Source organism: Ursus maritimus (genome assembly GCF_017311325.1).
Source record: "Ursus maritimus isolate PB19 chromosome X unlocalized genomic scaffold, ASM1731132v1 scaffold_X1, whole genome shotgun sequence".
Lineage (NCBI taxonomy): Eukaryota > Metazoa > Chordata > Mammalia > Carnivora > Ursidae > Ursus > Ursus maritimus.
Genome location: NW_024423319.1, coordinates 33,395,401 through 33,419,005, shown reverse-complemented (window position 1 = coordinate 33,419,005; position 23,605 = coordinate 33,395,401). Strand labels below are relative to the sequence as shown.

Genomic DNA, 23,605 nt, shown 5'->3' with positions numbered 1-23,605 from the left:
TGAGCTGAAATCAAGAGTTGGACGTTTGGGGTGACTGGGTGGCTCAGTCAGTTAAGTGTCTGTCTTCAGCTAGGTCATGATCCCGGAGTCCCAGGATCGAGCCCCAAATCAGGCTTCCTGCTCAGCGGGGTGTCTGCTTCTCTCTCTCCCTCTACTCATCCCCCTGCTTGTGCTCTCTCTGTTTCAAATAAATAAAATCTTTTTTTTAAAAAAAGTTGGATACTTAACTGAGACAACCAGGCATCCCTCAACACCCATTTATGATAAAAAACTCAACAAAGTAGGTGTAGAGGGACCATACCTCAACATAATAAAGGCCATCTATGACAAACCCACAACTAACATCATACTCAATGGTAAAAAGCTGACTGCTTTTCCTTTAAGATTGGGAACAAGACAAGGATGTCCACTCTTACCACTTTTATTCAACATAGGACTGGAAGTCCTAGCCACAGCATTCAGACAAGAAAAATGAAAGGCACCCAAACTGGTAAGGTAGAAGGAAAACGTTTTCATTTGCAGATGACATGATACTATATATAGGAGGCCCTAAACACCACCAAAAAATATTAATGTTAATAAATGAATTCAGTAATGTTGCAGGATACAAAAATCAATACAGAAATGTTGCAGGATACAAAAATCAATATACATTAACTATTGTGTTTCTGTACACTAATAATGAACTAGTGGAATGAGAAATTAAGAAAACAACCCCATTTACAATTGCATCAAAAAGAATAAAATGCCTAGGAATAATTTAACCACAGAGGGACAGATTTGTACTGTGAAATCTGTAAGACAGATAAAAGAAACTGATGATGACACAAATAAATGGAAGGATATACCATGCTCATGGATTAGAAAAATTTTGTTAAAAATGCCCATATTACACAAAGCAATCCAAAGATTTAATGTAATCCCTATCAAAATACTAATCGTACGTTTTAAGGGTTATTCTATTTCCGTAAATTTGTATGGAAAGATAAAGATCCTAAATAGCCAAAGCAATCTTCAGAAAGAACAGAGCTGGAGGAATCACGCCCCCAGATTTCAAACTATACTACAAAGCTATAGTAATCAAAACAGTATAGTACTTGAACAAAAACAGACAAATAGATCAATAAAACAGAATAGAGAGCCCAAAAGTGAACTTACCATAAATTAATCCATGCCAATAAAGACAAGAATATATCGAGAGGAAAAAGACTCTTCAATAAATTGTGCTGGGAAAACTGGACAGCAACATACAAAAGCATGAAACTAGACTACTTTCTTGCACCATACACAAAAATAAACTCAAAATGGATTAAAGACCTAAATGTAAAAACTGAAACCATAAAATTCCTAGATGAAAACACAGACTATAAACTCTTGGACATTGGTCTTTGCCATAGTTTTCTGGATCTGTCTCCCCAGGCAAGGGAAACAAAAGGAGTAATAAATAATTGGGACTACATCAAACCGAAAAGTTTTTGCCCAGCGAAGGAGATCATCAATAAAACAAAAAGACAACCTACTGAATGGGAGAATATATTTGCAAATGATATATCTGATAGGGGTGTAGATATAGAACTCATACAACTCAACACCAATTGAAAAATGGGGTAGAAGACCTGAATACACATCTTTCCAAGAAGACATACTAACAGCCAATAGACACGTGTGAAAAGATACTCAACAGCACTCATCATTAGGGAAATGTAAATAAAAACCAATGAGATATTACTTCTCACCAGCCAGAATGGTGAGTATCAAAAGACAAGAAATAACCAGTGTTGTTGAGGATGTAGAGAAAAGGGCACCCTTGGGCACTGTTGGTGGAAATGCGATGTGGNGCCGCCACTATGGAAAACAGTGTATGGTGGTTCTTCAAAACATTAAAAACACAAATACCCACATGACTCAGCAATTCCATGTCTGGGTATTTACCCAAAGAAAACGAAAACACTACTTCAAAAAGATCTTCAGTGCCACATTATTTACAACAGTCAACATAGGGAAGCAATCTAAGTGCGCATTGATAGATGAATGGGTAAATAAGATGTGGAATATTACTGTCATAAAAAATGAAATGGTACCATTCACAACAACATGGATGGGTTGCTAAGTGAAATAAGTCAGACAAAGATAAACTATATTATTTTAATTCCATGCAGAATCTTAATAAACCAAAAAAAGCAGAAATAGGCTCATAAATACTGTGAGCAAACTAGTGGTTTTCAGAAGGGAGAGCTTGCAGGGCGTAGGCAAAATAGGGGTAGGGGAATAATGAGATACAAACTTCCATTTATGAAGTCAGTCATGAGGATGATAAGTGCTGCCTAGGGAATATATAGTACAGAAGGTTGGTGTAGGTTTGTATGCTGACAGATGGTAACTATACTGAACACAGTGAGTATTTCATAATGTATGTAATTGTTGAATTGCTATGTTGTACACCTGAAACTAGTATGTCAACCAAACTGCAATTTAAGATTAAAAAATCAAAAACAGAGAGGAGTTAAGATGGCGGAGGAGTAGGAGACACCGTTTTCAGCCGGTCCCCCGAGTCGAGCTGGATAGGTACCAGACCAGCCTAAACACCCACGGAACCAGCCTGAGACGCAGGAAGACGCATCTGGATCTCTACAAATGAACATCTCCAGCGCTGAGTATTGAGGTACGGCGGGAGCCGGAACCGCCACAGATATCGGAAGATAACGGAAGGGGGAGGGAGCCGCCACGATCGGGCGCCGAAGCTGAGCCACCTGCACGGGAGCGGCGGGGCTCGCGGACGGCACGCGCAAAACAGCAGACTGAGACCGTGAGCCGTGTGCGCGCGCCACCAGGCATCTCGCGGAACACCGGAATCCCGGTGCGCTCACTGGATCCAGACTGAGACCGGGAGATCCGGAGCGCGCGGGGCGGCTGGCGGCTGACGGCATTAGAAACACAAAGGACAGAGACGCGCCGGCCCTGGAAGTGAGGGCTGGGACGCCGGGTGTGGGGCACACATCCCGGGACACTGCAGGGTTGAGCAGCACCAACAGTAACAGAGTTAAAGTGGCCAGAACATCAGTGGAGAACGGGCCGCAATCCCTCTGTTCCGTGACAGAGGCTGAAATTTGGCCGCTGCTGCTCTAACTCTCAGAAGAGGCACAGCAAACCGCCAGGGAAAGCCGCCAGAGAACAAAAGCCTGGAAATACCGGCTCACAGCGGGCCCATCCCCATCCTCCCTCGCAGGGGACACGGAGACTCTACCCAAACAGGGTTGCCTGAGTATCTGTGCGGCAGGCCCCTCCCCCAGAACACAGAAGGCAGGCTGAAAAATCGAAGCCCATAACCCGGGCGCCTGGGTGGCGCAGTCATTGAGCGCCTGTCTTCGGCTTAGGGCGTGATCCCGCTCCGGAAAGGAGTCCCTCATCGGGCTCCTCCGCTGGGAGCCTGCTTCTTCCTCTCCCACTCCCTGCTTCTGTTCCCTCTCGCTGGTTGGCCACAAATAAATAAATAAAATCTTTAAAGAAGAAGCCCACATCCCTAAGATCCCTATAAAACAAGGGGCACGGCCTGGGACCCAGTCAATAATTTGGGCTCTGGACAACCCCGCAACCTCTCCTCATCAGAATGACAAGAAGGAGAAGCCCCCCCCAGCAAAGAAAAGACAGTGAGTCTGTGGCCTCTGCCTCAGAAATAATGGATACGGATGTAACCAAAGTATCAGAAATGGAATTCAGAGTAACGATGGTCAAAATGATGAGTAGAATTGAAAAAACTATTAAAAGGTTACTGAGAATATAGAATCCCTAAGGACAGAAATGAGAGCGAATCTGACAGAAATTAAAAATTCTATGAGCCAAATGCAGGCAAAACTAGAGGCTCTGACGGCCATGGTCACAGAAGCAGAGGAACGGGTTAGTGAATTGGAGGATGGGTTAATAGAGGAAAAAACCAAAATAGACGCTGCTCTTAAAAAAATCCAAGCCCACGAATGTAGGTTACGGGAGATTACTGACTCAATGAAATGATCCAATGTTAGAATCATCGGCATCCCCGAGGGGGTGGAGAAAAACAGAGGTCTAGAAGAGAATTTGAACAAATTGTAGCTGAAAACTTCCCTAATCTGAGGGAAACAAACATTCGCGTCCAAGAGGCAGAGAGGACCCTCCCAAGCTCAACCACGACAAACCTACGCCACGTCACGTCATAGTGCAATTCGCAAATATTAGATGCAAGGATACAGTATTGAAAGCGGCCAGGGCAAAGAAATTTCTCACGTACCAAGGCAGAGGCATCAGAATTACGTCAGACCTGTCTACACAGACCTGGAAGGAGAGAAAGGGTTGGGGGAGCATATTTAAAGCTCTTTCAGAGAAAAACATGCAGCCAAGGATCCTTTATCCAGCAAGGCTGTCATTCAGAATTGATGGAGAAATAAAGACATTTCAGAATCGCCAGTCACTAACCAATTTCGTAACCACGAAGCCAGCCCTACAGGAGATATTACGGGGGTTCTATAAAAGTAAAAAGGCCCCAAGAGTGATACAGAACAGAAAGTCACAGCCAATACAAACAAAGACTTTACTGGCAACATGGCATCATTAAAATCATATCTCTCAGTACTCAGTCTTAATGGCTTAAATGCTCCCATAAAATGCCACAGGGTTGCAGATTGGATAAAAAGAAATGACCCATCCATTTGCTGTCTACAAGAGACTCATTTCGAACCCAAAGATGCATTCAGACTGAGAGTAAGGGGATGGAGTACCATCTTTCATGCAAAATGGACCTCAAAAGAAAGCTGGGGTAGCAATTCTCATATCAGATAAATTGGATTTTAAACTACAGACTATAGTTAGAGACGCAGAAGGGCACTATATTATTCTTAAAGGAAGTATAACAAGTGGATATGGCAATTATAAATATATATGCCCCCAAAAGGGGAGCAGCAAGATACACAAGCCAACTCTTAACCAGAATAAAGAGACATATAAATAAAAATACATTAATAGTAGGGGACCTCAACATTCCACTATCAGAAATAGACAGAACACCCTGGCAAAAACTAAGCAAAGAATCAAAGGCTTTGAGTGCCATACTCGACGAGTTGGACCTCATAGATATATATAGAACACTACACCCCAGAACCAAAGGATACTCATTCTATTCTAATGCCCATGGAACATTCTCAAGAATAGACCATGTTCTGGGACACAAAACAGGTCTCAACCGATACCAAAAGATTGAAATTATCCCCTGCATATTCTCAGACCACAACGCTCTGAAATTGGAACTCAACCACAAGGAAAAATTTGGAAGAAACTCAAACACTTGGAGACTAAGAACCATCCTGCTCAGGAATGACTCGATAAACCAGGAAATCAAAAATCAAATTAAACAATTTATGGAGACCAATGAGAATGAAAACACAACAGTCCAAAACCTATGGGATACTGCAAAGGCAGTCCTAAGGGGAAATACATAGCCATCCAAGCCTCACTCAAAAGAATAGAAAAATCTAAAATGCAGTTTTTATATTCTCACCTCAAGAAGCTGGAACAGCAACAGAGGGACAGGCCTAATCCACACACGAGGAAGCAGTTGACCAAAATTAGAGCTGAAATCAATCAAGCAGAAACCAGAAGTACAGTAGAGCAGATCAACAGGACTAGAAGCTGGTTCTTGGAGAGAATCAATAAAATTGGCAGACCACTGGCAAGACTTATCCAAAAGAAAAGAGAAAGGACCGATTATTAAAATTAGAATGAAAAAGGAGAGGTCACAACGAACACATTGAAATTGGAAGGATTATTAGAAATTTTTATCAACAGCTATATGCCAATAAACTAAGCAATCTGGAAGAGATGGAATCCTTCCTGGAAACCTATAAACTACCAAGATTGAAAACGGAAGAAATTGATTTCTTAAACAGGCCAATTAATTATGAAGAAATTGAGTCAGCGATAAACAACCTTCCAAATAACAAAACTCCAGGCCCGGACGGTTTTCCTGGGGAATTCTACCAAACATTCAAAGAAGAAATAATACCTATTCTCCTAAAGCTATTTCAAAAAATAGAAACAGAAGGAAAGCTACCAAACTCATTCTATGAGGCCAATATTACCTTGATCCCCAAACCAGGCAAGGACCCCTCAAAAGGAGAACACACCGATTTCCCTAATGAATATGGACGCCAAAATCTCAACAAGATACTCTAATAGAATCCAACTGTACATTAAAAGGATTATCCATCACGATCAAGTGGGATTCATACCTGGGATGCAAGCATGGTTCAATATTCGCAAATCAATCAGCGTGATACATCATATCAACAAGAAAAGACTCAGGAACCACATGATCCTCTCAATCGATGCCGAAAAAGCATTTGACAAAATACAGCATCCTTTCCTGATTAAAACCCTTCAGGGTGTAGGAATAGAAGGTACATTTCTCAATCTCATAAAAGCCATCTATGAAAAGCCTACTGCAAATATTATTCTCAATGGGGAAAAGCTGGAAGCCTTTCCCTTAAGATCAGGAACTCGACAAGGATGCCCACTCTCGCCACTATTATTCAACATAGTACTAGAAGTCCTTGCAACAGCAATCAGACAACAAAAAGGGATCAAAGGTTTCCAAATCGGCAGAGAAGAAGTCAAAATGTCTCTCTTCGCAGATGACATGATACTCTATATGGAAAACCCAAAAGAAGCCACTCCCAAACTATTAGAAGTTATAGAGCAATTCGGTAATGTGGCGGGATACAAAATCAATGCTCAGAAATCAGTTGCATTTCTATACACGAATAACGAGACCGAGGAAAGAGAAATTAGGGAATCCATCGCATTTACGATAGCACCAAAAACCATACGTTACCTTGGAATTAACTTAACCAGAGACGCAAAGGACCTATATTCTAGAAACTATAAATCACTCTTGAAAGACATTGAGGAAGACATAAAAAGATGGAAAGATATTCCATGCTCATGGATCGGAAGAATTAACATAGTTAAAATGTCCATGCTACCCAGAGCAATCTACACTTTCAATGCTATCCCGATCAAAATATCGAGGACATTTTTCAAAGAACTGGAACAAATAGTCCTTAAATTTGTATGGAACCAGAAAAGGCCCCGAATCTCCAAGGAACTGTTGAAAAGGAAAAACAAAGCTGGGGGCATCACAATGCCGGATTTCGAGCTGTACTACAAAGCTGTGATCACAAAGACAGCATGGTACTGGCACAAAAACAGACACATAGACCAATGGAACAGAATAGAGAGCCCAGAAATGGACTCTTTGGGCAACTAATATTTGATAAAGCAGGAAAAAACATCCGGTGGGAAAAAGACAGTCTCTTCAATAAATGGTGCTGGGAAAATTGGACAGCTACATGCAAAAGAATAAAACTTGACCACTGTCTCACACCATTCACAAAAATAAACTCCAAATGGATGAAAGACCTCGATGTGAGACAGGAATCCATCAAAATTCTAGAGGAGAACATAGGCAGCAACCTCTACGACATCGGCCAAAGCAACCTTTTTCATGACACATCCCCAAAGGCAAGAGAAACAAAAGATAAAATGAATTTATGGGACTTCATCAAGATTAAAAGTTTCTGCACAGCAAAGGAAACAGAAAAACTAAGAGGCAGCCCACAGAATGGGAGAATATATTTGCAAATGGCACTACAGATAAAGGACTGGTATCCAAGATCTACAAAGAACTTCTCAAACTCAATACACGAGAAACAAATAAATAAAAAAATGGGCAGAAGATATGAACAGACACTTTTCCAATGAAGACATAACAGACACATGAAAAGTTCAAAATCATTAGCCATCAAGGAAATTCAAATCAAAACCACACTGAGATCACCTTACGCCAGTTAGAATGACAAAAATAGACAAGGCAAGAGACAACAATTGTTGGAGAGGATGTGGAGAAAGGGGATCCCTCCTACATTGTTGGTGGGAATGCAAGTTGGTACAGCCACTCTGGAAAACAGTGTGGAGGTCCCTTAAAAAGTTAAAAATTGAGCTACCCTATGATCCAGCCATTGCACTACTGGGTGTTTACCCCAAAGATACAGACGTAGTGAAGAGAAGGGCCATATGCACCCCAATGTTCATAGCAGCAATGTCCACAATAGCTAAATCGTGGATGGAGCTGAGATGCCCTTCAACAGATGACTGGATTAAGAAGTTGTGGTCCATATATACAATGGAATATTACTCAGCTATCAGAAAGAACGAGTTCTCAACATTTGCTACAACATGGACGGCACTGGAGGAGATAATGCTAAGTGAAATAAGTCAAGCAGAGAAAGACAACTATCATGATTTCTCTCATCTATGGAACATAAGAACTAGGATGATCGGTAGGGGAAGAGAGGGATAAAGAAAGGGGGGTAATCAGAAGGGGGAATGAAACATGAGAGACTATGGACTATGAGAAACAAACTGAGGGCCTCAGAGGGGAGGGGGGTGGGGGAATGGGATAGGCTGGTGATGGGTAGTAAGGAAGGCACGTATTGCATGGTGCACTGGGTGTTATACACAACTAATGAATCATCGAGCCTTACATTGGAAACCGGGGATGTACTGTGTGGTGACTAACATAATATAATAAAAAATCATTAAAAAATAAATAAATTTAAAAAAAAGTCAAAAACAGAAACAGAAAACCCTCCAAACTAAGCTGTCTTCAACAGGTGGGAAGCACATTGGTGGAAGTGCTAATGCTCTGTCCGCACCCTCTGGACAATGGAAAGTAAAAAGCACTTCCACTTCCGCCCCAGGTAGAATTACACGACACAGCCTGTAGCCATGAACCTCCACTCTCCTGCCTGGGATTCCTCTGTGTTTTTCTTATCCTTCACTTTATTTTTATTTTATTTATTTTTAAAGGTTTTATTTATTTGACAGAGAGAGAGAGACAGCGAGAGAGAGAACACAAGCAGGGGGAGTGGGAGAGGGAGAAGCAGGCTTCCCTGCTGAGCCTGACGCGGGGCTCGATCCCAGGGCCCTGGTATCATGACCTGAGCTGAAGGCAGAGTCTCTAACGACTGAGCCACCCAGGCGCCCCACTGTCCTTCACTTTAGGTAATCATGGCTGTTTCTCCCGAGCTCCATGTCCAAGCTTGTTTCCCCTTTCCCTATTTCACGGTCAGACACATTTAGTGAGGATTCACTGTGTGAAGAAGCGGAGGTCCACAGAGATTAAGTGGCTTTGCCAAGGTGAACCAGGGTGGCACAGGGTGGATTCACACACATGAGGCTCTCGGGCAGCAAATCCACTACTCTTTTAGGGGAGGATAAATATCTTTTTACTGTACACTTCTGAATTCTCCACTGGGACTCTGGTAACAAAAGACAGATTAACAAGAGAAAAGAAATCACATTTAATAAATTAAATGACTTGGGTGTTGTCATGAAAAAATGAGAACCTGAAGAATGGTTAAAGCAGGCTGTTCTTACGCTACATGTGATGAAAAGTGGAACGTCACAGAAAGTTATGATAGGACACAGTACAGCTAAGTAGAATAAAATGGGGGAAACGCTGCAATTCCTGTTCATATTCAGCTTCCTCTCTGTGTCCCTTCTAATTCAGAGAGAAGGTGGCTCCTTTCCTCCAGGTATAGGGAGGGCGCCTCTCATAGAAGGGTTTTATGGCCTGTTTCAGCAAAAGGTCAGAAAGTCCTTTGTGCACATGCCGTTGCATAAATTCCTTTAGCTTAAGATATTCAATATGCCAAGGGTAGTGGGTCTTGAAACCCATCGCTGTCTTCACACAAATAGCCAATAAATATAAGAAAAGATGCTTAATATTTTTAGTCATTAGGGAAATAGACGTTAAAAGCACACAGGGATACGACTTCATTTTTACTAGGATGGCTATAATAAAATTAAATAGACATGTTTGTTTTCATGTGACATTAGGGAATAACTAACTTTTGTAAGATGCAATGACGGTATTTTGGGGTTTTTTTTAAAGGCATTTTGTGTTAGCGTGTATGACATTATATGGAGTATATATAATTTAGCACTTATGGGAGATATCAGTATGCTTTGAAGTAATACAGTGAAAAAGCAGTCAAAAACATAGAAAAATGGTGATTATTTTTGAAGCTTCGTGGTGAAGATATTCAGAATATGCACCCCAAAATATGCCTGTTTGGCATATGGATTATTTTGAGCTAAAGACAACCAAATACTGTTAGAGGCAAGAGAAACTCTACCTCTTCTAAAGGAAATTTACATTTTAAAAGGAAATTTCCATTAATAGCAGTATCTGTGCTAAGAAGAGCACTGCTCCTAGAGAATTGTGGAACTCCCCTTCTTCTCCGTACATAGTTAAAATTGTTTTTCTCCTGTTACTTTTATTCCAATTTAATTTTTAAGCCAGCCACAGAAAATACAAGGGTAGAAGAAAGTGTTTTTATAGTGGGTAAATGTAATTCTTGTTATGTTCTGTTTGCTTTGTTTAAAAACTATCCATATTGGGGTGCCTGGGTGGCTCAGTCATTAAGTGTCTGCTTTCGGCTCAGGTCGTGATCCTGGGGCCTGGGATCGAGCTCCGTGTCAGCCTTCCTGATCAGGGAGCCTGCTTCTCCCTCTCCCACTCCCCTTGCTGTGTTCCCTCTCTTGCTGTCTCTCTCTATGCCAAATAAATAAAATCTTTTAAAAAATCCATATTAATGAGTAAACAGTAGTTACAAGAACAACTATGCCTGATAAAAACTGATAAAAATCATGCCACTACTTGCTGGCCTGCAAAGTTTCTGCTGGAAGAGCAGATGATGGCTGTATGGAAGTTCCTTTGTATGTAGTTAGTTGCTTTCTCTTGCTGCTTTTAAGATTCTTTATCTTTGACATTTTAATTATTGTATCTTGTTGAGTACCACTTTGGATTCATCATATTTGGGGCCCTCTGTGCTTCCTGGATCTGTTTCTTTCCCCAATTATGAAAGTTTTAAGTTATTATTTCTTCAGATATGTTTTGTGCTCTTTTCTCTCTCTTCTTTCTGGAACCCCTACCAAGAAATGTGAATGTTAATATGCTTGATGTCCCAGAGGTCTCTTTAAACTATCCTCATTAAATTTTTTTTTTTTTTTTGCTTTTCAACTTCAGTGATTTCCACTACCCTATCTTCCAGATTCCGGAGCTGTTCTGCATCCTCTAATCTGCTGTTAATCTTCTCTTTGTTGAAGTTCTGAGTTCATCCACTCTTCTCTCACTTCCAGCAATCATCTTTATGACCATTATTTTGAACTCATTATCAGGTAGATTGCTTATCTCCACTTTGTTTAGTTCTTTTTTGAGGTTTTGTCTTGTTCTTCCATTTAGAGTATATTCCTGTGTCCTTTTTTGTCTTTCTCCTGTTTTTTTTTTTTAAGCGATCTCCACTCCCAGTTGTTGGCCTCAGACTCACAACCCTGACATCAAGTCACATGCTCCCCTGACTGAGACAGCCCCATGCCCCTCTCTTGTTTGTTTTTATGTATTAGGCAGATCGACTATGTCCCCTGGTCTTCAAGGAGTGGTCTTATGTAGAAAGCATCCTGTGGGGGCCAAAAGCACGATCTTCCCTGAGCACCAGAACCAGGTGTCCCAGGGGTGTCCCGTGTGGGTTGAATGCACCAATTTGTTGTGGCCATGACTGCTAGGGGTGTGCTGGGCTGTGAGGTCCAGCCATGACTGTTATGGACACACTGGTGGTAAATGTTGCCTCCCCACTGTCCTGGGGTAGGAGGTGTTTTGGAGGGCTGCCAGTCCCAGCCAAGGCTGCCCACCAGATGGGTCAGAGGCGCAGCTATATTGAGGGGGCTGCTCTCCCAGCCAAGGCTGCTGATGAGTTTGATCTGGCAGGAGCTGATTTGGAGGCGCTGCTTTGGGGTAGGATGTGTAGTTCTGACAAGGTAGATGGAGAGCGTCAGAACTGGTGCCCACCCACGTCGGGCCGCCTAGGCAGAAGGCAAGAAAAATGGCACCCGCCAATGCTCCCATTCCTGGCCAAAGTTCCTATACATCCCTGCCCCTTTGGCACATACCCTGCAATTAGTCAGTAAATCTCCGTCACATGTGGCGCCGGCACTTTTCAAAGTGCTGCCTCTGCGCTGCATCTCAGAGCAAGTGAGTTTGTGCATGGGCCTTTTAAAAGTAGAGTCTCGTCTTCCTAACACCCCATGGCTCTCCCAGAGTGAAGTCCCACTCCTGGAGTTAAGCACGGCTGATTTCAAAGATATTAGGGGACCTCATCTTTTTGGTCCAGGTCCCCGGGGGGGGGGGTGCCTGACGTAGACCTTGAAACCCTTGTTCCTCAGGGAGAACATGTGCATCTGTGCTTTCCCTCTCAGTGATACGAGGAATGTGGGTCCTGAACAGACTGCAGCTCTGCTGCTCCCACTCTTCTTGATGTGGCTTCTTCTTTGTATCTTTAGCGGTGACTAGTTCTGCTAGTACTTGGGTTGTTCTCAGAGCAAGATGCGCTCTGTGTAGTTGTAGCCTGGCTGTATCCAGGGGAAGAGGTAAGGTCCTCCTACTCTGCCATCTCGACCGAGACTCCCAACCAAGCTTGCTAAAGAAATCATGGTTTGAGTATCAATCTGAGGAATATGGGAGAAGATACAAAAACCAAGAGCAGATTACAGTTATGTTTATAGAGCTGTAATTGCTTCTATCTTTAATTAGAACTGGAGACAGGTGATATTTGTTTAACACACTGAAGAAATGGTATCTGTTTTTAATGGGCTTTTGTAGGAGAATGCGATTATATGGTAGGATACCCAGAAAGGTGCACACTACGCAATTAACATGGTCAACGCTGCAATGGCAGGAACTTTACGGCTGATGGCCGAAGTTGAATCGTCATTTACTGATCTTAATAATGGAAACACAGCCATTAAAGAGACCAAAAAAATGCCTCTGCTTACATGGGGCTCACAGTCTGGTGGGGGAGAATGAAAAAATACGATTGTTGAGACAAGTATATATATACGATGATGGATAATGATCCATCCTATGCACCACACTTAGGCAGGGGGGCTCAGGGCATGGGGAGGCCGGGGGATTTGCACCTTCAGGTAGATGGGACAGCGAAGGCATCATTGAGAAGGTGACATAAGATGGGAAGGAAGTAGGGGGAGAGCCCTGTGGAGATCTGGGGATGAGTGCTGCAATGAGAGGGAATATCCTGTACCTCTTACTGCTGTTAGTCTGTTAAATCTTTTAGCCACTGACCAGGGACGCCTGGGTGGCTCAGTCGGTTAAACGTCTGCCTTCGGCTCAGGTCATGATCCCAGGGTCCTGGGACTGAGTCCCGTGTTGGGCTTCTTGCTGAGCAGGGAGCCTGCTTCTCCATCTGCCTGCCACTCCCCCTGCTTGTGCTCTCTCTCTCTCTGACAAATAAATAAGTTAAAAAAAAAAAAAGAAAGAAAATATTTAGCCACTGACCAGTAGTCATTTTCCCTCCAGTTTTGATGCAGCAGGTGCCGTGTTGTACTTTGGCAGTATGTAATCGGTCAGGTTTGGGGATAGAAGTACCTTGATGGTTTATATCATTAGGATATGGTTTAAGACCTTTCCCGCAGTGAATAATTTGAGGCTCTAGCTACACACACCAAGTGTGCATGCTTCTCTAAAATGGATCACTTTGGAATGTGTGTGTAAATTGTTCCTTGCTTGGCATCCTGTGGCAATTTTTTTAAAAAAATTAAGCTCTACGCCCAGTCTGGGCTTTGAACTCACGATCCTGGGATCAAGAGTTACATACTCTCCCGACTGAGCCAGCCCCCCTCCTTGCTTAGTATCTTAAGAGGCTCAGTCCAGTTTTGCAAGGTGATTACAGGTCCTTGAGTAACAATGCTTATACAAAACCCAACTGACCCTTGCCACCTAGTGCAGGATCCTCATCTCTCATTAGAATCATTAAACTACAAGTGAAAAAACATTTCCTCATCCATGAATGTAGGGCTAATAGGTTATTTAATCTCAGGGACAGTGGTTTAAATAAGCAAAAAAGGCTGATCAGTATCGTCAACCATAAGCATGAATCCTACCAAATTAATGTGAACTCACGAAATGGTCACAGCTGATGACATAATGGGTTTGCAGCACGTCAAGCCTGGACAATCTTTACGTCTAGGCATTTTTCTCCTAAGGGTGTGTGGTGGCTGGAAGGGTTTCTGTTATAGGGCTAGTAAAAGACTGGTGTATTTCTTTCTCATGCAGAATCTTTACTTAGAGAAATTGGTTTGTATCCTCAACAAGGATAATCAAAAATACTTTCTTTCCTTTTCAGGTCACAGTTCTAGAACCGAGGAGTGTGATCTACAGTTCGTGCTGCGCCTGCCGTGGCGTGGACCCGACCCCGAGTTCTGGACGAGGAGCAGACACTGACTTCACACTTCTGATAGGTAAGTAAGTCAGCTCAGTGGTGCTGGGATTCTTTGCTACCCCCTTCTGCACATAGGCTCCTTTTTCAAAGTAGGCCTCTCACTGAACTTCCTCTGTTAATATCTGGTTAGCGCTGTGTCCACGTACGCTCCGTCTCTCTAATGGTTCATTATGATGATCGTGAGAGATCATGAGCCTGGGGGATTGGAAATATTATCCTATCTGGTAAATTCCAAACTCAAAGCCCAGAAAAGGCCGTGATGCGACCAGAGTTGATTTCATGCATCTGACAGGTGTGGAATGTAAGTTGTATCTTGTGTTTTATCCCCCTCGATATTTACAAGCATGACTTTCTGAGATGTTTTAATCCAGTGTATAGTAGTGCCATGGAGGTTTTGTAGGAATCATGTGTACATTAGACTTCAATTAATATTATAGCTCTGTTTTTAGTGCTCAATGAGATTGAACAGAGAAAGGCGGTGTTATTTCAGTACCTTGAGAACTTCTAAAGCTGTCCGAGTAGCCTGATACTTTCATTAACCCTAGGACTAGGAAAGGTTTGCGGTGATCCTGTGCGTCTCCCTGGACTGCTGAGGAAAAGAGCTTCTGTCATCCTGTATTGGAGCTAAAGGATGATGCTGAAACTCCCCTGCGCAGGGTAGTCTGCTAGAGGGCCTTCTAGTCAGCAGTTTTATTTATACATCATCAGAATCTCTGCCGGGGAGGATCAAGCGTGAACTCGCTTGTCGTTTCTTTGTAAGACGAAAACTACACTTGTGAATGCCAGTTCCCTGCTGTTCTTTTGATCTGCGGCACAGGGCAGGCTGAGTAATAGTGAAAGATGCATAGCTTACTATGACGATGTATTCCTTTGTGATTTTAACTGTAACACACATGTAGGTGATTTCGAACGTTATACAAGTTCTTCTTTAAAGATTGTATTTATTTGAGAGAGCGAAAGAGTGAGCGAGAGAGCACAAGCAGGGGGAAGGGGCAGAGGGAGAGGGAGAAGCAGATTCCTCACTGAGGCGGGAGCCCACACTGGGGCTCAATCCCAGGACCCTGAGATCATGACCTGAGCGGCAGGGAGACCCTTAACCACTAAGTCACCCAGGTGCCCCTCGTTCTACAAGTTTGATGAAGGAGTCCTAAGAGACTGTTTTCTAATAGTTGTACTTGCTTATCACCTTCTCTGGACCATATCCTGGGCACAGTCTCTGGTGTCCCTGGGTGCGTGGGTCAGGGTTCCGCAGACACCGGCTTCGTGTACCGTGTGCCAGCTCCTAAGCTCTGTGAATCAGCACCTGGAGCAGGGAGAGAGGAGAGCACGTGAGGAGAGAGGTCACTGGGGATCACCCTGTGATCTCATCAACCTGCCAGCTCTGAGTCTGAACACATCTCTTTACTTCTCCAGGTTTTGATCTTCAACTAATATGTGGGTCAGTTAAATAAAAAGTTCTTAAAAATGTGTGGTCAAGGACCTTTCCAAGATGCTGATGTATAGTGCGGAAATTAATTTTTAAAAACGGACACGTGCAGAATTTAGCAGATACCACAGGAAGTATAAGGAAAACTCTAGATCTCTTTTAGAATTTTTTATTGTATAATTAAAATATAGTGCTATATTAACCTCAGGTGCACATGATTCAACAATTTTAAACATTGCTCAGCATTGATAAGTGTAGTCACCATCTGTCACCAAATATTATTTAACTCTTAGTGACTACATTCCTTATGCTGTACTTTTATTTCCATGACTTATTTAGAAGTCTATCCCACTTCATCCCCTTTGTCTGTTTCTCCCCCTCTCCACCTCCCTTCTGGCAACCACCAGTTTGTTCTCTTTGAGAGTCTGGTTTTCTTGTTTTTCTTTGTTCGTTTTGCTTCTTAAATTACACATATGACTAAAATCATATGATATTTGTCTTTCTCTGTTTTTCTCAGTATAATACCCTCTGGGACCATCAGTGTTGGTGCAAATGGAAAGATCCTATTTTTTAATTGCTGGGTAATAATTCATTATACACACACACACACACCACATCTTTATTCTTTCATCTATGGATGGACACTTGGTTTGCATCCATATTGTGGCTACTGAAAATAATGCTGCAATAAACATAGCAGTGCATGTATCTTTTTGAATTAGCATTTTTGTTTTCTCTGGGTAAATATCCAGTAGTGGTATTATTAGATCATATGGTATTTGTAGTTTTAATTTTTTGAGAATACTCTGTACTGTTTTTGACAGTAGGTACACCACTTTGCATTCCATCAACAGTGCAACAGGGTTCCTTTTTCTCCACATCCTCGACAACACTTATTTCTTGTGTTTTTGATTGTAGGCATTCTCACAGGTGTAGGGTGATATTTCATTATGGTTTTTTTTTTTTTAAAGATTTTATTTATTTATTTGACAGAGATAGAGACAGCCAGCGAGAGAGGGAACACAAGCAGGGGGAGTGGGAGAGGAAGAAGCAGGCTCATAGCGGAGGAGCCCGATGTGGGGCTCGATCCCATAACGCCGGGATCACGCCCTGAGCCGAAGGCAGACGCTTAACCGCTGTGCCACCCAGGCGCCCCTCATTATGGTTTTGATTTGTATTTCCCTGATGATGAGTGATGTCGAGCATCTTTTCTTGTGTCTGTTGGGTATCTGTATGTCTTCTTTGGAAAAATGTCTTTTCAGAGCCTCTACCCGCTCTTCAATTGGATTACTTGTGCGTTTTTTTGGGGGGGGTGTTGTGTAAATTCTTAATATATTTTAGATATTAACCCCTTATCAGATCATTTGCAAATATCTTCTCCCATTCAATAGGTTGTCTTGTCATTTTGTTGATAGTTTTCTTGGTCATGCAAAAGTTTTTTGTTTGTCTTAAGTGTAATCCCAAGAGTTTATTTTTGCTTATTTTCCTTGTCTGAGGAGATATACCTAGAAAAATGTTTCTATCTCCAATGTCAATGAAATTACTGCCTATATTTTCTTCTAGGAATTTTATGCTTTCAGGTCTAACATTTAGGTCCTTAATCTAGTTTATTTTTATGCTGTAAGAAAGTGGTACAGTTTCATTGTTTAGCACATAGCTGTCTAGTTTTTCCACACCATTAGTTTGAAGAGACTATCTTTTCAGCATTGTATATTTTGCCTCCTTTATCATGGGTATATTTGGCCACATAAGCATGAGTTTATTTCTGAGCTATTATGTTCCATTGGTCTACGTATCTGTTTTTATGCCAGTACCATAGTGTTTTGATTAGTAAAGTTTTGTAATCTTGAAATCTGGGATTTTGATATCTCTAGCTTTATACTTTATTAAGATTGCTTTGGCTATTCAGGGTCCTTTGTTGTTCCATACAAATTTTAGTATTATTCGTAATCATTCTGTGAAAACTGCTGTTGGTAATTTGACCGGGATTGCATTAAATCTGTAGATTGCTTTGGATAGGATGGACATTTCAAGAATACCAGTTCCTCAAATCCACATTACATTTGTTTCTGTCATCTTCAATTCCTTTCATTGATATAGTTTTCAAAGTACAGGTTTTTCACCTCTTTAGTTCAGTTTGTTCCTACGTATTTCATTTTTTGTACTGCACCTGTACGTGGAATTATTTTCTCAATTTCTCTTTCTGCTGCTTCGTTTTTAGCAAATAGAGATGCTACCAGTTTCTGGACATTCATTTTTTTAATCCAACAAGTTTACTGAATTAATTTATTACTTCTAGTAGTTTTTTGGTGGAGTCTTTATGATTTTCTATGTATATTGTCATGTTGTTTGCAAACAGTGGCACATTAACTTTGTCTTACCAGTATGGATGCCTACTTCTTTTTCTTGTCTAACTGCTGCAGCAAGGACTTCCAGTACTATGTTGAATAAAAGTGGCAAGTGTGGACATCCTTGTCTTCTTCTTGATAATAGTGGAAAAGCTCTCAGGTTTTCTCCACTGAGTATGATGTTAGCTGTGGGTTTTTCATATATGGCCTTTATCATGTTGAGGTATGTTCCGTCTAACCCCATTGAGTTTTTATTATGAATGGATGATGAATTTTAAGATTTTATTTATTTGAGAGACAGCGAGAGAGCAAGCACAAGCAGGGAGAGGGGCAGAGAGTGAGGGAGAAGCAGACTCCCCACCAAGCAGGGAAGCCCGATGAGGGGCTCGATCCCAGGACCCTGAGATCATGACCTGAGCCGAAGGCAGACGCCTAAACAACAGAGCCACCCAGGTGCCCTGATGTGTTGTATCATGTTGATTAACTTGTGAATATTGAACCATCTGTGCGTGCCTGAAATAAATCTCAATTGATCGTGGTGAATGATCTTTTAATGTATTATATGCAATTTGCTAATATTTTGTTGAGGATTTTTCCATCTATGTTCATTAGAGATACTGGCCTGTACATTTCTTGTGTGTGACTTTGTGTGCTTTTGGTATCAGAGCAATGCTGGCCTTGTATAATGAATTTGGAAGTTTTCCTACCTATTCTCACTTATGGAATAGTTTGCAATAAGTAGGTGTTAACTCTTCTTTAAATGTCTGGAAGAACTCGCGTGTGAATCCATCTGGTCCTGGGCTTTTTATTTTTTGTTAAGTTTTTGATTACCAAGTCAGTTTCATTACTTAAAATTGGTCTGCTCATGGTGCGCCTGGGTGGCACAGCGGTTGAGCGTCTGCCTTCGGCTCAGGCCGTAATCCCGGCGTTATGGGATCGAGCCCCACATCAGGCTCCTCCGCTATGAGACTGCTTCTTCCTCTCCCACTCCCCCTGCTTGTGTTCCCTCTCTCGCTGGCTGTCTCTATCTCTGTCAAATAAATAAATAAACTCTTTAGTCTCATATATTTAATTTCTTCCTGGTTCAATTTTGGGGGATTGATGTTTTTAGGAATTTATCCATTTATTCTAGGTTGTCCAATTTGCTGATGTGTAATTTTTGTAATATTCGGTTATAATTTTGTTATCCTATGGCATCAGTTGTTACTTCTCTCGTTTGTGATTTTACTTACTTGGGTCCTTTTTCCTTCCTGATGAATCTGGCTAAGGGTTTGTCAATTTTGTTTACTGTTTCAGAGAACCAGCTGTTGGTTTCACTGATATTTTCTATTGTTTTTTAGTCAAAATGTAATTCATTTCTGCTGTGATCTTTATTATTTCCTTTCTTTTATTTACCCCGGGCTTTGTTCATTGTTTTTCTACTTCCTTTAGGTGTAGGGTTAGATTATTTGAGCCTTTTCCAGTTTCTTGAGGTAGGCCTGTATTATATACTTCTGTTTTACAACACTTAAGCTCTGTTCCAAAGATTTTCCACCAGTTTCTTTTTTCATTTTAATCTGTCTCCATTTATTATTATTTTTGTATTTCTTTGATTGCCTCACTGACTCACTGGTTGTTTAGTATCATGTTTAGTTTCCATATATTTGTTTCTTGCAATTTTTTTCTTTTAATTCCATTTCTAGTTTCAATACTGTTATCAGAAAAAAAATGCATGGTACGATTTCAATCTTCTTAAATTTGAGGATTGTTTTGTAGCCTGATACTCTCTATTCTGGAGTGTGGTCCATGTGCACTTGAAAAGAATGCGTATTCTGTTGTTTTTGGATGGTATGTTCTGTATGTGCCATTTAAGTTCATTTGGTCTAAGGTGTCATTAGACTTTGTTGATTTTTTTTGCCTGAATGATTCATCCACTGATGTAAGTGGAGTGTTACCGTGAACTACTGTTATTGTATTACCATCATTTTCTCTATGTCCATTAGTTAATATTTGCTTTATGTAGTTCGGTGTTCCAGTGTTGGGTGTGGAGATATTTATAACCGTTATAGCCTCATGTTGGGTTGATCCCTTTATCATTATGTAATGCCCTTCTTTGTCTCTTATTACAGTCTTTGTTTTAAAGTACATTTTGTCTGACACAAGTATTGCTACCCAGCTCTTTTGTTTCCAATTGTGTGAGGAGTATTTTCCCATCCCTTGACTTTCAGTCTGTATGCGTCTTTAGGTCTCAGGTGAGTCTCTTGTAGGCTGTATAAAGATGGGTCATGTTTTCTTCCTTCCATTCCACCACATGTCTTTTGATTGGAGTATTTAGGTAATTTCATTTAAAGGTAGTTAATGCACTTATTGCCATTTTGTTACCTTTTTTGGGTTGTTTTTGTAGTTCTTCTTTGTTGCTTTCTTGTTCTCTTTGTGATTGATGGTTCTATAGTGTTATGTTTGGCTTTCTTTTTATTTTTTGAATATCTATCAGAATTTGGTTTGCGATTATCATGAGGCTCTTATGTAATAACATCGTAAGTACACTGCAGTCTATATTAATTTGATGGTCATTTAAGCTCAAACACATCCTTAAAAAAAAAAAAGAACCAAAAAATCTTTTATTTTTCCCCTGTTCTCTTCTGTTTTTACTCCTTCCTTCACCTTTTGTGTATATGTTGTCACATTTTATATTTTTATTCATCATTTTCTTAGGTCTAATTATGGCCATTTCTTTTCCACTTAATAGAAATCCCTTTAGAAAAAAAAAATTAGATGAAAACAGAGAGGCAGACAAACCGTAAGAGACTCTTAACTATAGGAAACAAACTGAGGGTTGCTGGAGGGGAGGTGGGTGGGGGGATGGGGTAACTGAGTGATGGGCACTAAGGAGGGCACGTGATGGAATGAGCACTGGGTATTACATGCAACTGATGAATCACTAAATCCTACCTCTGTAACTAATGTGTTATATGTTAATTAAATTGAATTTAAATAAAAAATTTTTAAGTCCCCTTAACATTTCTTATAAAGCTGTTTTAGTGGTGTTTACCTTTTGTCTGGGAAACTCTTATCTCTCCTTTAAATATGAATGATTACCTTGCCATGTAGAGTATTCCTGGTTGTAGGTTTCTTCCTTTTAGTACTTTGAATATATCCTGCTACTGTCTTCTGGTCTGCAGAGTTTCTGGTGAAAGATCAGCTGAGAACATTCTGGGATTTCTCTTGTATGAAACTTATTTTCTCTTGCTGCTCTTAAAATTCTCTATCATTACTTCTTGTCATTTTAGTTATGTGTTGTGATGTGGACTTCCTTGGGCTCATCTTGTTCGGAACGGTCTGTACTTCTTGGATTCGGGTGTCTAATTCCTCCCCTAGGTTAGGGAGGTTTTCAGTTATTTCTTCAAATAAGCTTTCGACAGCTTCCTCTCCTTTTGTGGGACACCTGTCATGCAAACGTTTGTTTTATGTTGTCTGTGAGATCTCTTAACCTATCCTCATTTAAACATTTGTTTTCCTTTTTGTTCAACTAGTGTGTTTTCCATTGCCTGCCTTCCGGATGGCTGATACCATTTTTTCTGCAGCAGCTAATCTATTGATCCCTTTTAGTGGTTGTTTTTATTGTATGCTTTGACCCTAATGGGTGCATTTTTGTATTTTCTACCCATTTTGAAGGCCTCACTTTGTTCTTCCACTCTTTTCTCCAGCTCAGTATCTGAGCTAAATCATTATTTTAAGTTCTTTTATCAGGCATATTGCTTCTGTCTGCTTCATTTAGGTTTTTCTGAGGTTTTTCTTTCTGTTTTAGAGCATATTCCTCTGTCTCCCCATTTTGCTTGACTTCCTGTGTTGGCGCAGATTAGGCGGAACACTCCTTCTCCTCAACTTGAAGCAACGGTCTTGTGTCTGGTGTCCCACATGCAGACTGTCGAATAGTTAAAACAACCGTGGCTTACTTTCTGTGCCCCACCACTACAGGGGCGGGTGTGGGCTTGTGGCATGTGGGCTCGCTGAGATCGCAAGCTCCCTGTCAGCCAGATCCAGTTCTGGTCTGAGGGGGAAGAAAGTATCCCTGCATCTCCTCAGGCCTTTTATTTATATTTTTTAAGATTTTATTTATTTGACAGAGAGCTCAAGCAGGGGGAGCAGCAGAAGAGGGAGAGTGAGAAGCAGGCTCTCCACATAGCAGGGAGCCCAACACAGGGCTCAATCCCAGGGTCCTGGGATCACGACCTGATCCCAAGGCAGATGCTTCACCGACTGAGCCACCCAGGCACCCCTCTTCAGGCCTTTTAAACTGTGGCTTTTTTGTGTGTGTCCCAGTGTGAGTGGGATTGGTGTGGGCTTGTGACCCTGGGCTTGCTGAGGTCACAAAATCATTGTACCAGACCCACCAGTTAGGGCATCTAGACCCTGTTCCCATCTGGGCTTTTAAGGTGGAGGGGTAGAGTATTTTACGTGTCTTTAAGGTCTCGCTGAGATCCTCTACTCTTCTCAAGTCCAGTGAGTATGTTTCTGACCATGACTTGGAATTCTTTATCAGGCATATTGCTTATATCCATTTCAGAATTTAGTTCTTCTGCTATGATTTTGTCTTCTTTCATCTGGGACATATTCCTCTGTCTCCCTATTTTGTATGTACTTGTTTCTATTTTTAAGAAGGTCAGCTATGTCTCCTGATCTTGAAAGTAGCGATCTTATGAAGAAGAGGCCCTGTGGTGTCCTGTAGCACAGTGCCCCACGGTTACCAGAACCGGACGCTCCAGTGGTGTCTATGTGGGTTGAGTGTGCCCTACTGTTGTGGCTGAGCCACTTTTGCCATTTGCGCAGCTGGCTGCAAAGGCCCGCCTTGCATGTTATGGACGCACCTGGCAGGGTTGTCCTGTGCTGTTGAGGGGCCTGAGGCCACTGCAGGCTGGTGATTTGGCAGTGTCGGCATTCATGCTCTCTCTGCACTGAAGTCCACGTGTTATATTTTTGTCGCATGCACACCGACCTGCAGTGTGCTCCCTGAGCTGCCCCAAGAGGCTTTTGTTGGTGGGCGTGGCCAGCAGTCAGACCAGATGTCTGCCCCCAGTCCTCCTGCTGGGGCTGCAGTGGCACCTGACAGGGACGCACTTTCCCAGTGCTGCCGGCTCAAGGGCTTGACTGCTGGAACTTAAGAAATGCTGGTTTGTGTGCTTATCTTCCCCTCCTACCCAGGGCAGGAGTCATTTTGGGTGGCATCAGTCCCCGCCGGGGCTGCCTGCGGGGTGTGTCAGGGTGGCTGCCTATTTGGGAAGATGCCTGAGAAGTTGGGTGGGTTTTATGGGGCAGGTCCACAAGGGAGCACGGGGACAGGGTTTGTGGTCCTAGCAAGACAGGCAGAGTGTTTGTGCTGGTTTGAAAGTATCCCACTACCTAGGATGGGTAAGGGCAGAGAAATGGTGCCTGCCAGCAGTTTTGTTCTTGGAGAAGTCTCCTAAAGATCC

General features: G+C 41.9%; 1 long non-coding RNA gene across 3 annotated transcripts in view; it reads right to left on the bottom strand.

Annotated features, from left to right (window-relative positions):
- Positions 1–23,605, bottom strand: part of LOC121102506 — a 103,533-nt gene that overhangs the window by 11,031 nt on the left and 68,897 nt on the right. For 2 of the 3 annotated variants that reach the window (XR_005834562.1, XR_005834563.1), the window contains one exon: positions 15,568–15,684. The exons of the other annotated variant lie outside the window; for it this stretch is intronic. This is a non-coding gene — a long non-coding RNA (uncharacterized LOC121102506). The remainder of the gene's footprint in view (positions 1–15,567; positions 15,685–23,605) is intronic. 3 annotated transcript variants of the gene reach the window in all.